Source organism: Euphorbia lathyris, chromosome 9 (assembly GCF_963576675.1).
Source record: "Euphorbia lathyris chromosome 9, ddEupLath1.1, whole genome shotgun sequence".
Taxonomy (NCBI): Eukaryota; Viridiplantae; Streptophyta; class Magnoliopsida; order Malpighiales; family Euphorbiaceae; genus Euphorbia; species Euphorbia lathyris.
The window spans coordinates 34,099,685-34,110,400 of NC_088918.1; positions in this window are offsets into that span (position 1 = coordinate 34,099,685).

Sequence of the window (10,716 nt, forward strand, 5' to 3'; positions counted from 1 at the left end):
AAATTTAAATAATTAAAAATATGTCTACATGGCAGTTCATATAAGTAGCAGTTCATACCTAGGAATAGGTTTACCCTAACGTCTAAAATGAGAAAGAGTCGAAAGAAAGAGAGAGAGAGAGAGAGTGATTTCCCTAATGCTCGCATTATTCTCCATCTCCTTGAAGGCTATCAGGTACGAATTAATTAAACTTTGAAACAGTTATTAAGCTTTTGGGTTAAACGGTTTCTATATTTTACAGGTTTACATTCAGCGAGTGTTTGCTACTATTGAGAAATGATATGCTCATAAATATCCAGAAAGCGGCTTTATAATTGTGTTCAAACCAGAAATGTTTCTGATTCTATGTTTTATTGAGTTGATGATTTCAATTATATGCAGTTCATGGATGATGCGGTCAAATTCATGAACAAGTCGTTTTAGGATGAATTCTGGCACAAGAAGTTATATGCTGTGACTTAGGAATTACAATGCTATGTAGACATATTTTTAATTATTTAAATTTTTAAAAAAGGGACGTGGCATGATAACTTATTAACAAGTACAAGGAGATTTTAGTGGGTTTATTTGATACAGGGGCATATGTGTTTTTCTGAGAAAACACGAGGGCAAATATGTGTATTAACCCTTTTTACTTTGCCACGTAGGATTCATTTTGATTTGTTGGCAGTTGACGTGGCATGACGTGGCATTCCACGTGGAACGGCGTTTGTGCTAAATCATCATTCCGTTAGTGTGGGGTATATCCGTAGGGTTGTGACAAGTACAAGGAGATTTTAGTGCGTTTATTTGATACAGGGGCATATGTGTTTTTCTGAGAAAACACGAGGGCAAATATGTGTATTAACCCAATAAAATATAACAACATAAACATTAAAATAAATTAATAAACATAAAAGTGTACATATAATATCAAAAGTGTTAAAATGTATAAAGTTCTACTAAAATAATTTAGTTCGCCCGACGCCACACGTCCATAAACTCATCAATCTCCCTCTTAATGAGTGGAGCATCCTCATCAGATCGGTGGGTAGCCGCTAGTTGGGTGATACGCCACAACCAGCTAACCCACTGCAAAAAAAATATATTAAAAAATAAACACATATAAACTAATACTAAATAATAATATTAAATAATAATAAACTTACAAATTCGCTGTTGGCGCGAGCATACTAGACCGGTCCATCCTGTGGTGCATGAACGAGATGCAGATGAGAATATCGCATATACCAGTCCATGTAAGCAGCATCACAGGCAGTGAGATCGTATCCAACTGACCGGCATCTCCTCCGATCAATGCCCCGAGCCGATGGAAATCTCCGCCAGGTATCCTCAACTGTGACAGAGGAATGCGTGAGCCTGTACGATAAAGACCTCCATAGTCGTACTGCTTTATCAGGTCTAATACGCTCAGCTGGGATAGGCTGAGTATATCCAACCTGTCGCAACGCTCGATCCGGCATATACGGCTCGATAATGTCTCTACACCGTATCCAACCGGCGTAGGACACTCGAAGCTAATCATCATCGGGGACAGCACCATAAGGCAACCATGTCACCTGCAAAAAAAATAATACTCAATAATAAATAATAATATACTATAAATAATACTTAAATTAATACTAAAATTTTATAAAATATTATGATACTATAATTAATTCTAAAATTTTATAAAATACCTCTGGTGCCGTCATACGGTCGAGCTGCCCACGTATGGTATCTAGTCGGGCGGTCGTCTTGCCTGGTACCCCGACCTCCCATCTGCATGCACGGGCACGGTCAGCTGGGATCCTGTGAGCTAGTCTATGCGTCCGGAACACCGGAAAATACTCGTATATCCACGCCTGTAGTAGGGTCAAACACCCGCATATATCAGAACAGTCTCCTCTGCTCGCTATCCCCAGCTGCCGATACAACATGGCAAGTGTAGCAGACCCCCATGAAAGTCCAGTTGCCCCTCTGACACCGCCGTAAACCTCAGCAAGATGGGCCGGCCTAATCCTATCTCCACTCTTGTCAACAAATAAAGTGGATCCGAGCATAAGCCACATCCACGTTGTGGCCCGAGTAGCGTCATCCCTACGTTCGATGATAAGCTTGTGTATAGCATCAACAAATACGCCTCCACCACTCCAGTAATGTCGGGTCGATGACAGAAGCTGCTCTCGATCCACCCCGAACATCATCATGCACATGGCATGCAGCCAGTGGCGGATCCAGGATTTGAGGGGGCTAAATTTTAGTTGTGTAATTTGCGGTAATTTTTTAAAGTTCAGTCCGTCAGGGTTGGACAAATTTTTTTTAGCCTCTAGCATGATGAAACTACTTCATTTTGGCTGAAGTAAAAAGCGTAAAACTTATTTAATTTTCTATATGTCCAATGTTGATTTCCTAAACTAAGACACCTACATTTTCATCGTTTTGGTGTGTTGAATGCTAAAAAAATTAAAAGTGTTAGGCCTAAAAGAAGTAGAGATATTAAATATTTTATAAATCCAACATTAATTGCTTAAAAATTATATTTGAAAAAAAAAGTTTAAAAGAGTTGTATGGAAAAAAATCAATTAGATAAATAATACAAAAAAAAAAAATGAGGTTTAAATGGTTTGAACCCATACCTTTTACATTAAAACAAGCTTCTTAACCAACCCAACCACCTCAACATATTGTTATAACTTTATAAACATGCATTAATATAATATAATTACGGGGGACTATCAACTACCGAGCAAATTTTACTCAAGGGTGGAGCCGGCGGCCGGGGGGGCCGGAGCCCCCCGAGCCCTGGGCTAGATCCGCCCCTGCATGCAGCCGCTCAGTACTAGGAGACTCAGACACCATCGCATTGTCGGTCGGGATACGAAGAATCTGACATACATCATGCAGTTGGATAGTCATCTCCCCGAACGGTATGTGGAAGGAGTTCGTATCGGGCTGCCACCGCTCCACGAACGCAGTCAACAGCGGAGTGTCGATGTTTCTAAACATGATAGATGGAAGGTGAGACAACCCAGTCTTCTCGATCATATCCTTCAGTTGTAAAATGACACATATACAATTACTGAATGTTTTTGAGGTTTATAGTTAAAAATACAAATTACAATAAATGTTGACAAACTAAATTATTCTTACCTCGGGTGACGCACTAGAAAACCACATCCACAAATTCTGACATGCTGATGCTCTGTTGTAGCATGTCAGAAACGACTGAAGCTCTCCTCCTAGCATCCGTGAGGCAACATGTCCTAGAAAACTAGGAATCACGGAACCATCAACGGGGCCACCATCCACCGGTCTACTAACAATCCAGCTCTCGTCCTCACTAGCTTTGGGACGTTTGCTGGTCCCTGAAATATAAAATTATACTAAAACTATAAAATTATACTAAAACTATACTAAAATTATACTAAAACTATACTAAAACTATACTAAAATTATAAAATTATACTAAAACTATAAAATTATACTAAATTTTATAAAATTATAAAACTATAAAATTATAAAATTATACTAAAATTAATAAAATTGTACTAAACTATACTAAAGTTATAAAATTATACTAAAATTATACTAAAACTATTAAATTATACTAAATTTATAAAATTATACTAAAATTATACTAAATTTATAAATTATACTAAAGTTATAAAATTATACTAAACTATACTAAAGTTATAAAATTATACTAAAATTATACTTAAAAATACTTGTACTCGCAAAACGACCTCCTCTGCGCTGGATCGGCTGTCTGCCCGTGGTCGGCTGCTCATCGACATCCTCACCCTCGCCATCACGTCCAGCTGCAGACTGTCGCAGTACCTGGGCTACCACATCCAAGTAGTCATCCACAAAATCGCTATCAGGTTCTCTGTCATCAAAATCTGTCGCCCCCTCTGATCCACGAATATCGGGCTGATCCACAATCGGACCCCTCCGCACCTGCTCCGTCGCAGCCCCTCTCCGCCTACGACCAGATATATCAATACCACGCAATCTCGTATGCCGTGGTGTATCATCCTCGTCGTCCATATCTAGACGATGAGCAGATGACAGGATGGATTTCCCCCCGATAGTAGGCCGCTCCGTCTACAAAAAAATTACACTAAATTAATCTAAAATTGTAACATATAAATTATAAATTACACTAAATTAATTTAAACTAGATTTAACCCCGTGCAATGCACGGATTATATAACTTTATTAGATAAATATAATTTTAATATTAAATATTAACTGAAGTTATAAATATACAGATTCCATCTATTGTGTTCTTCTTCGACTTGGGAAGAATTTTCCATAATCGAATAATTTTTACTATAATTTTTGAATTACGTTTAACACTAATTTCTTCAATGTAGTCATATACTGAAGATATATTTTACTAATTTTATGAGTGTTAAAAATAATAAGAATATAAACTTGTGGTGGACAGTTACATAGGCGAGATTCTACTTATTCTCTTTTGGGTTAAGGTGCAAAAATACCACTAACATTTCGGGTCAGGAGCAATTTTATCCCAAACGTCTAAAATTGTGCAATTTTACCCATAACGTTGGAAGCCAAGAGCAATTTTACTCATAACGTTGATAAATTGGGTCAATTTGAGAAATAATTCATCAAACTGTCTTCTCGGTTATGAATCTTGTCATCTACCCTTCACACGTGCGTCATTTTATCGGTAACAAATCACAAACATATGTTGAGATGTGAAAAAAATAAAAAAAATATTGTCTTTTGTATTAGAAAAAAAAATTCAAAAAATTCACCGAATTTATAAATATTAATCTCCAATTCTATTATTAAATTATAAAAAGACATGAAATCTTTTTTTTAGAACAAATTGATATGCAAATTGGTGCAAAATAACAACCGTCAAACCATAGATTGATTTTTCATCATGGACTTTTAGTAGTTGGATCTTTTTCTACATTTGTCGTACTTGATTATATTATATTTCCTAATATTTATAATTTCATTATTTACTTACATCCTAATCTAATGGAATCTAAAAATGTTTTATAGAGTTGATAAAAAAAAATACTTTATAAAATATCTAAAATTGTTAGGATTAATTATTTAGTATTTTAATCTAGAATAAAATATTAATTTTAAATTTTAATCCGTACAAAATTCTTCCAAAAAATAATTATAGATAGAGAGTTCTTTGCAAACCGTAATTATGGATTAAGTGATATACAATATTTATTAGCACTTTATTTAATTAGAATATATAATTTTAGAAAATCCAAAACTTTATTAAATTGACATGTAAGCATCCTGTTTTTTTTAGTGTGCCACTTAAAATTAAAAGCTTTAATATTCTGCCAAATGTCTTTTAGACTCCACATTTTATATATAATAGATAGATTACGTTATATATTTATTAATTATAAAAGTATTTTAATTGTATCATAATCCTAACATAATTTTTCAAAATCCAAAATGAATTTTAATTATCTTGACAGTAGTTATTAACATTTGAACTTTAAGTGCTAGCTATTAAATTACTAATTAAATAATATATGTATTATCATTATTTTGAACTTTAAATGCTAACTACTAATTAAAGTAATATCTTTATCCTATTAATGAAGAACAAAACAAATATGATACCACGAAATAATAACTTTAAATAATATATTTATCTTATTTTATTTTATCTTATTTTTTTTTGTTATCTTTATCTTATTTTTTTTTGAAAATTGTTATCTTTATCTTATTTAATACGTACAAAGTAATTTGTTATTCATCTTATATATTCTCAAAATAATAATAATAACAATATTGCTCATCCTCATTTCCTACCAAATGTTCCTTTTAAAATTTCAAAAAAATCTAAAAATGACACGTAAGCTAAAACTTTAATATTGTGCCACGTGTTACTTTTGTTCCGCGTTTTATATATATAATAGATAGATGTAACTATAATTTTTCAAAGAAAAAAAAAACCCCTCGGGCGCATGAACATCACGCCCGACCAGTGGTGCGGGCGTATGAACATCACGACCGACCTATGGTTCGGACGTTTGCCTATCACGCCCGCACCACTGGTCGGGCGTGATGTTCATAGGCCGGAACCACCGGTCGGGTGTGATGTTCATACGTCCGACTGCGATTCCGGCGTTTTTTTAAAAACGCCCACTGTTGAAGAAATCTGTCAACTGAAGTTAATAGAATCTACAATTCTGTTATCAGCTGTTAAATAAGTTTGTTAGCTGTTAAATAAGTTTGTTAGATGTTAGTATAGTTAGTTAACAGACTATAAAGCTAGGAATTCTATTGGTATTTTGCATCTCTGTATTTTTAGTTACATTAACTCGTGTAACTTCATTCTTCTTCAATACTATTCTCTCAAATTTCATTCATCTTCTTCCTCACTTTACATGGTATCAGAGCAATGGAAGTAGCTTTTATCACTCAATTCCGCACGATTGAAGGTAGTAGATGACTGGAAAGAAGAGAAATCGCAACAAAAATCGAAGTAATCCTTTCGATTTGTTGGTTGAAGAAAATACAGAAACAGAGGTTGAAGAACTTGAAGATCTTGAGGAATTCGAGGAGGAAATCAACGAAATGGCTATAGATGATCATACAAATGATGGATCCAAAGGTTCTGGAGGTTCTCATGGCAGTAATGGAGATCGCAACGCAAACCCTAATTTTGGAGGTTTGCAGAATTCTGATAACATTCATCTTGGTTTTGTTTTTGTAAGTGCCCCTCTTACTTCTAACAATTACCTGTCATGGATTCGTGCTATCAAAATTGGATTATCAGCCAAAGATAAGCTTGATTATGCTTTAGGAACCAATGTAGCACCACCTGTTACAGATGTTGATCGCTATAAGAAATGGAAAGCAGTAGATAATATGGTACTTAATTGGATTTTGAGTACTATGTCTAAAGATTTGGTAGATTCATTTCTGTATGTGAAGACAGCAAATGAATTGTGGACTGAAATTGAACAAAGGTTTGGAGAATCAAATGGCCCATTGATCTACCAAATCAAGAAGAATTTGACTAAATTGTCACAGGGAAATTCATCTGTTTGTGTTTACTATACACAGATGAAGAAAGTCCGGGAGGATTTAGCAGAGATAAATCCTATTCCCATTTGTGAATGTGGAACAGTTGCAAAGAAAACATTAGACATGGTGGAGGCTGATCATCTGATGCAGTTCCTCATGGGCTTAAATGATGTCTATGATAGTCAGAGAGATCACATTTTGATGATGGAACCATTGCCAACAGTTAATAAAGCTTATGCAATGATTCAGAAAATAGAAAGACAGAAGCAAAATGTTAGCACAGCAGATCACTTTGAAGTTGCTAATATTGCTACTAGTTCTAACAATACTGGGAATGAAATGAAGAAAGAAGATATGATTTGTTCTCACTGCAAGAAACCAGGCCATCTGAAGGATACTTGCTTCAAGTTGAAGGGTTATCATGACTGGTTCAAATAGAAAAAGAAGGGAGGAAAGAAGTCTAACTCTACTCAGGCACATTTCGCTGGTTCTAGTGATAATGAGAATGAGCCCCAACCAGCAATGTTCTCTCAAATGATGCAAGAGTTTCAGAAGTTCATGATGAACAAGGCTTCAAATGATATGGCAAACTTGGCTTGTTTCTCTGGATTTGCAGGTAATGTCAATTCCATTACTCATATGATACAGAATAGTGATAATGATACATGGATCATTGATTCTGGTGCTACCTGTCATATGTGTGTGCATACAACTTGTTTTGTGAAATATAAGCCTTTACAATGTATGAGATCAGTAACTTTGCCAGATGGAAGGACACAGTTGATAACACATACAGGAACAATCATTTTTACTGAGAAGTTACAGCTGCATAATGTTCTTTATGTGCCATCCTTCAAGTTTAATTTGCTTTCTGTGGGGCAATTGTTGAAGGAGACAAACATTGTCATTAACTTCCAACCTGGAAATTGTGTATTACAGGACCAGAAGACTAAGGAAATACTAGCAGTGGGATTTCTAGAGAATGGACTTTACTTACTCAACAAAAGTTCATTTGCAGTGTCTACTTTACAAAAATTTTCCCATTCAGTTAATAATGTAGTGGCCAATGCAGCTCAGTGTAATGATGTTGATAAAGATACACTGTGGCATTATAGGTTAGGCCATACTTCTTGGCAGAAAATAAGACATATTCATGGCTTGAAATGTAAAGAATCTATCAAAGATTGTGCTATTTGTCCTTTAGCAAAACAGCACAGGACAGTTTTCCCTGTAAGCAACACTACTTCAAATAAAATTTTTGAGCTTTTACACACAGATATCTGGGGTCCATATCATAAGCTTTCTACTTCTGGTGCTAGATTTATCTTGACTATAGTAGATGATTATTCTAAGGCTTTATGGACTATATTGCTCAAGGCTAAAACTGAGGTCAGTACAGCACTACAAACATTCTTAACTTTGGTTCAAAATCAGTTTGATACTAAAGTTAAAATGATTAGAAGTGACAATGGTACCGAATTTACAAGTTCAGCATGTCAAAAGATTTTTCATAGCCTTGGCATTTTACATCAAAAGAGCTGCACTTACACTCCTCAACAGAATGGAGTCATTGAAAGAAAGCATAGACACTTATTGGAGGTGGCAAGACCACTGTTGTTCCAATCTGGGGTAACAAACAGGTTTTGGGGAGAGGCAATTATGACAGCAACTCACATCATCAATTTACTACCAGTTGAGAGTTTAAAATGGCAGACACCATTTGAAAGGCTACATAAGAGGAAGCCTATTTATACTAATCTCAAGGTGTTTGGTTGTTTATGTTACATCACAAACCTGCAACCCAGAAAAGATAAGTTTGATGAAAGGGCACAAAAGGGTATTTTTCTGGGATACAAAGGAGGGCAGAAGGGCTTTGTTGTGTTCAATTTCTCAACAGGAAATATTCAAGTAACCAGAGATATTGTTTTTCATGAACATATCTTCCCTTGCAGAACTGACAACACAAGCTCACCTTCACAAAGTCTCAATCCTTCACCAAGTTTGATACTTGACAATGATGATTCAAATGATCCCTCCTTCATTAACAATGATATTTTTGCAGATGCTGAGCAACCAAATATGTCTATAAATCCTGTAGATACAACTGGTGATGAATTTTCATTTGATGATCCCGTAACATCATCTCATTCTCCTCTTCCTACAGATAATACATCTGCTTCAGAGAGCTTGACAGTTCCTCTCTATGAAATAAGGCCTCGCAGACAAACAAAGAAACCTGCTTGGTTGCAGGATTTTGTAGCCTTGGTTCAAACTTCCTCAGTGGATAGATCAACTTGTATTCTGCCAGTATTCACAAGTTCTCATGCAGGATTTGTAGCTCATCTTAATGAAGAAACTGAGCCCAAGAGTTATGCTGAAGCAATTAAAGATGAAAGATGGGTTCAAGCTATGAATCAGGAGTTGGCAGCATTGGAAGAAAACAAAACTTGGGCACTGACTAAATTACCTGCTCATAAGAAGGCTATAACATCAAAATTGGTTTTTCGCATCAAGAGAAATTCAGATGGAACAGTTGATAGATTCAAGGCTAGATTGGTGGCAAGAGGCTACAATCAAGTCTATGGAATTGATTATACAGACTCATATTCTCCAGTGGCCAAAGTTACTACAGTCAGGCTTTTTCTAGCTGTTGCAGCGGCATATAAGTGGCCAATACACCAAGTTGACATAAACAATGCGTATTTGCATGGGTTTATTGAAGAAGAACTTTATATTCAACCACCAGGGGGATATAATGAAGCTCCAGGCCTTGTATGCAAGCTTACAAAGTCATTATACGGTTTAAAACAGGTAGGGCGCCAATGGAACAAAGAAATGTCTTCTAAACTGATTGCATTTGGTTTTAATAAGTCAAAACATGATCATTGTCTTTATACAAAGATTGAAGGAGGTATGTTTTTGGCATTGGTTTTGTATGTGGATGATGCACTTATCACAGGTACATCAGAGGGAGAAATTGTGAAGCTCAAACAATATTTGCACAAGGAATTCACAATAAAAGACATAGGATATGTCAAGTATTTCCTTGGCATAGAAGTGGCTAGATCAGACAATGGCATGATCATTTCTCAAGTGAAGTACATAAGAGATTTGATTAAAGATGCAAAACTAGAAGAAGCAAATACAGCTAATTCACCATTGCCATCTGGGTTTCAAACTTCAGATGTTTCAACTAAACTGAAGTCGCCTGACCAATATAGAAGATTGATTGGCAGACTTTTGTATCTCGGTTTTACAAGACCGGACATCTATTTTCCCACACAACAACTCAGTCAGTTTATGAAAGACCTTTGTGAGCATCACATGAATGCTGCATTACACATACTGAGGTATCTTAAGGGCACTTCCAACAGAGATATTTTTTATCCTAAACAGGATTCATTGCGGCTGAAAGCCTTTTGTGGTGCTGATTGGGCTGTTTGTAGAGGTATAAGAAGGTCAGTCACAGGTTATTGTACTTTCATTGGCAAAGCAATGATGTCTTGGAAGAGCAAGAAGCAATCAATTGTGAGTAAATCCTCAGCTGAAGCAGAGTATAGAAGCTTATCAACAACAGCTTGTGAGGTTAAATGGTTATCCTTTTTGCTCAAGGAATTTCAAATCAAAGTTGAATTACCAATTCAAGTGTTCTGTGACAACACATCTGCAATTGCGATTGCGGCAAATCCT